This window comes from Lactuca saligna, chromosome 3, assembly GCF_052625555.1.
Source record: "Lactuca saligna cultivar CGN05327 chromosome 3, ASM5262555v1, whole genome shotgun sequence".
NCBI classification, from domain to species: Eukaryota; Viridiplantae; Streptophyta; class Magnoliopsida; order Asterales; family Asteraceae; genus Lactuca; species Lactuca saligna.
This window is the reverse complement of record NC_136419.1, coordinates 188,012,105-188,017,683: the sequence shown is the minus strand read 5'-3', so window position 1 is coordinate 188,017,683 and position 5,579 is coordinate 188,012,105.

Below are 5,579 nucleotides of genomic sequence, written 5' to 3'. Positions count from 1 at the left end.
GGGACCCGAAGGCATCTTTATTAATCAAGAAGCTTACACGAAGACTCTCCTAGAAAAGTTTGGCATGATGGGAGACTCAAAAGTCAAAGTCCCAATGGCATTCGGCACCAAGCTTACCCCATCTCTAGACAAACCGACTGTCGATATCACGCTCTATCGTCAAATGATAGGCTCACTGATGTATCTAACTGCTAGCAGACCTGATATCATGTTTTCTGTGTGTTATTGTGCTCGATTTCAGGCAAACCCACGCGAACCTCACATGCTTGCAGTGAAGAACATCTTACGCTATCTCAAGCGAACCACCTCCTTAGGTCTATGGTATCCATCCAACTCAGGCTTCTTCGTTCAAGCCTATTCTGATGCTGACCTTGGAGGATGTGGACTCGACCGTAAAAGCACAACTAGTGGCTGTCAATTCCTTGACGGGAAGTTGGTCAGCTGGCAATCCAAGAAACAAACGTGTGTGTCGTTGTCTACTGCTGAAGCGGAATACATTGCCGCTGCATCCTGCACATCTCAAGTGATTTGGATCCAGAGTCAACTTCGAGACTATGGACTCAATATGAAGAAGATCCCACTATATTGTGACTCTGAAAGTGCAATTAGGATCTATCATAACCCAGTGCAACACTCTAAAACCAAACACATAGCACTGAGGTATCACTTCATCAAAGATCACGTGGAAGATGGAAACGTCGAAGTTCACTTCGTAAGAACCACTGATCAACTGGCTGACGTCTTTACCAAAGCACTTCCTGAAGCATCATTCAATAAAATATTGCAAGGGCTAGGTATGATGGAATCAGAGTCAGTACCTCACACTACCTCTCAACCTCAAACGTAAGAAGCGAAACCAACCGAACGTTCGGGTTCAGTTCAACCATCTAACTCGCTCATTACTTCAAAGGTTCGGGTTCGGTTTTTCAAAATTTTCCTAAACCGAAACCAACCTAAGGTTCGGGTTCGGTTTTTCAAAACTTTCTAGAACCGAAACCAACCGAACCGAACGAAATAGACCGCTCTGTTGCTCTCTGCTCTGGCGCTTTAACGGATCCGAACGAAACAGACCGCTCTGTTGCTCTCTGCTCTGGGGCTTTAACGGAACCGAAGCAAACAGACCGCTCGGTTGCTCTCTGCTCTGGCGCTTTAACGGAACCGAAGCAAACAGACCGCTCGGTCTCTCTCTGCTCTGGTGAAATAATAGAACCGAAGCAACCAGACCGCTCGGTCTCTCTCTGCTCTGGTGAAATAAAAGAACCGAAGCAACCAGACCGCTCGGTCTCTCTCTGCTCTGGTGAAATAAAGGAACCGAAGCAACCAGACCGCTCGGTCTCTCTCTGTCCTAGTAATTTAAAGGCATCCACGCAAACAACACGCTCGGTCTCTTTCTGCTCTAAGGGTTTCCTGAACCGAACTAGACAGACCGCTCCGCTCCTCTCGATTCTGAAATTGTTACCGAAATACCCAGCTCGCTCGGTCTATCTCTGCTTCCTAATTTTTTTTTTGTTGTACAAATTTTATCTTTCTGTTTTATTTATTTTTCAGAAAATTCCAAAATTCCAAAAACATTTTATCTTTCTGTTTTATTTATTTTTCAGAAAATTCCAAAATTCCAAAAACATTTTATCTTTCTGTTTTTATTTATTTTTCAGAAAAATCCCAAAATTACAAAAACATTTTATCTTTCTGTTTTTATTTATTTTTCAGAAAAATCCCAAAATTACAAAAACATTTTATCTTTCTGTTTTTATTTATTTTTCAGAAAAATCCCAAAATTACAAAAACATTTTATCTTTCTGTTTTTATTTATTTTTCAGAAAAATCCCAAAATTACAAAAACATTTTATCTTTCTGGTCGGTGTACGTTTTGCACAGGTGAATACAAGCATCTTCTTCTGTAGTGTATACCCAGGTATGTTTTATCTTTATCAGACTAGTTAGTCGTCCCTAGAAGCATGCTGCTGTATGTTGTCGCAAGCCTCTATGACCTCGAGCACGCCTTAATGATTTGATCAATACCTATCGTTTCTTCCCAATCAGGCTACTTTCTCACACTCGGTCTAGAGCTACCTTACTCTACTCATCTGAAACATGAGTTGCTCTACTTTGTCCCTATTTTGTAGCAGAAGGTACGTTCGGTCTCTTAACCATCTCCTCATCTTCTTCATTTACCTTCGATTCCCCAAAGTAACCCTTGATGCTTTCGGTCTTTACCACTGAGGATTATGGTTGCACAACATCTGTGTTTATGATCTTGGATTCGTTTACCACGTTCTAAGTGAAACCCAAAATCCAATACCTGAAATGATTTGATAGTGAGTGATAAACTCAAGCTATTACTTGGAAATCTCATTTTTTTTTTGTGATCTTTTATGAAATTGTCTCCACCTAAGACATTTCTTCCCAAAGAGGTCCTGTTTATTTTTTCTTTGAGATTTCTGTCTATACCATTCTCGTCACGAAATACTTCCCACCTACCTGTTCAACAGATCACATCGGTCTCACAGGTATCTCTACTAACACTCAGTTTTATGTTAAGACTTGATGTTCGGTTTCAGTTCAGCCACCCTTCAGCCCATTATCAAAAGATGCCTTTCATTGTTTCTTAAAAGACAACTGATCGTATTTCTCGGGAAACCACACAAGCACTTCAGGTCACTCTTGGCTTTGAAGGAAGCGATTCTTGCCCGGAATCTTCCGCTTTCTGTCTTCTTAATAGACAACGCTCACATCCCAAACACCTTTGATTTATTTCTTTATCTTTCACACTCTTATGCACGAAAATTAATTTTTTTTTCCAACATTCTGATTGTTGTTTGGTATGTGGTTTTAAGTTTCAGTTGTAACCAAAAAAGGGATCAAGGAATTTCAAACGGTACGAAAATGATTTGGGCGCGTGCGATTGATTCGTTTCACACCCACGTGTGCTGACGTATTCCTGGGATACACCATAACTTCCAATCGCGCTTTTTCAGGCGACGCTTTGGTTTCTTCATCATCACGATTTTCTCTCTCCTGTGAACGGTATAAATATGGGGTGATCGTGTTCTTTGGCATTTACCTCTCACGAATTCTCTCTCTGAAAAAGTTTCCACTGTTCATCTTCTTCCACAACTCAACAATGGCGACTTCTTCTTCCGCACAAGATCAAACTGCATCCTCCTCTTTGCTCTCAATCAAACCTAATCAAAATTTGATCATAGAGATGACCCCATTTTTATATGACTCATACATGCTACACGTAGTGGAATGCCTCAAATATTCCCCATTGTTGTTGGCACTCACGCAGGTGGAGGCCGTTCCCATGTCCCTGCTCTCCCAAGTCTATACAACGGCCAACTACGACAAACATAAAGATCACATCTTCTTTACCATTCACGACAAGAAAACCTTTGTGTCCAAAACAAGGTTTTGCTCTCTTCTAGGGCTTGCTGTCAACTCCTCCGTCATCTCACCGGACTTTATCACCACTGCGCAACTTTTTTCAATGATGTATGAAATGGGGTATACGGATGTTCTTACCACCATTGCCAAAGTCAAGAAATCCTGTCTTCCGTCTCAGTGGAATGGATTGCTTACCCTTCTTATTAAGGGTTTAGCGGAGAGATGTGGTGGTTCTGACACCACAAGTAAAGGGTTTCTGACCATCCTGTATGGTCTTTACAACGGCATCAATCTAGATTATGGCTCCATAATCTGGTCTCAAGTCGTTCAGAGTCTCAACACAACTGCTAGGTACTCCGAGATCTCATGCGGCAGGTTTTGGACGCTTATTACCAGAAGGGCCATGGATTCCCTTGACATCCCAGTAATGAAGGATGCTCTTACGGCTTCAATTGCCTCTTACCACACCAAGAAGATCATCGTCTCCGATCCAAGTAAGTTTCTTCATTATGGATTGATCCCTGAGTCCATGTATAGGTGCGTCACACCACACAGCAAAATCATGGCTGACTACAGCACCAGAACACCCTTGCCTCCAAGGGTTCTGTCCGATGAACAACGTGTTGCTCTTGATGCCCTTGATCAACCTGCCAACCGTGGCAAGAGGGCAAGCAAAAAGGAGAAAAAGGAGAAGAAAGAAACTGAACCAAAGAAGGAGAGAAAGAGAAGATCCTCTAAACGCAAATCTGAGGCAGAGGAACCTTCTCAGTCCAAATCCAAAAAGGTCAAGAAGATGGCTAAAAGAGCCAAAGGGTCTCCTTCTTCTGACTCTGCTCCTCATGACCCATCAGACACAGAGGCTGCTGCTCCTCAAACCGAAACAACACCTGCTCAGTCTCCTCAACAACCATCTTCTCCCGCGGGCACTCATCTAACCTCTCCACCAGCATCTCCCCAAATTCCCAAATCACCCTCTCCACCTACATCTCCCCAAATTACCAAATCACCCACTCCTCCTACTTCTCCAAAAATTCCAACCCCACCCCAATCACCAACACAGAAGGTCCCACTTTCTGTTCCTATAACCATCCCCCCAACCACAACAGAACCTACCGTTCCCTTATCTATTCCTCAACCTTCATCCTCTATCTCCACACCCATTATCACCGAATCAGTTACCATCGCCTCTTCCCAACCACCAGTAACAGTCAATGTATCTGATACAGGGGCTGCTACTGTGGTTGAAACCCCGGTCATCAACCTTCCCCAGTCTCCTTCTCCATCCTCCAACTCCGGTGCTACCTTGGGGGCGATGATGAAGAGTTTGACTCTATTTATTATAGACCCTACCGGATTCCTACAGACACAGATGCCGATACCCCTGTTACTAGTCAGCAGATTCAGGAAATTCACGACAAACTTGATAGTCTGCTGGCTGATAATAAAGCCTACGGGGGTGTTGTGCTCAAAGCCTTCATTGAGTCTACGATCAAGACGTACACTGACGCTTTGGATCGTTCAACTGATGCCATAGATAACTCAGCTGCTTCATGCTCCAAAGCCACCAAGGAAGTTTCTGAGGTTGTTCACACAACTCAGATCTTTCTTGATTCTTTAAAAGTCATGCTGATTCCAGTGCGGCCAAGTTTCAGGCGTCCGTCGACTCTTTCTCGGCTACCCTTCAGGGTGAAACCACCAAATTTTGAGGCTCTGTGCGCTGACCTCAAAACTGAATCCACATCATTTCTCAAAACTTTGGATTCACGTTTTGCTTCTCTGGCAGCCGAGAGCACCCTGAAGGAAGATCTTGTCAAGCACCAGGCAACCATCGACCTACAAAAGATCCAACTAGCCCAGGCACAACAAAAAGTTTCTTTGCTAAAGACTCAGCGGGCAGTTCTTCAAAGTTGCGCTGGTGATGTCAAGAATATGTTAACAAATGTTCTTGACACTCATGATCCCTTCCTAACCCTCACTATCAGACAGCATCTCCAAGCGAAACTCCTTCCTGCTATTAACATCTTGAGTGAAATGAAGGGTGTCTCGGAGAAGCTTGTTCTTCCGCGACAAGGGGGAGAGGAAGGTGTGTCCAAGACAGATGCGAAGGTTAATGTAGCTTCGGGTTCTGGGAAACAAGTCCTTGTTGAGAGCGAATCAGATTCAGATGAAACTATCACTGAAGCTCTTCAACG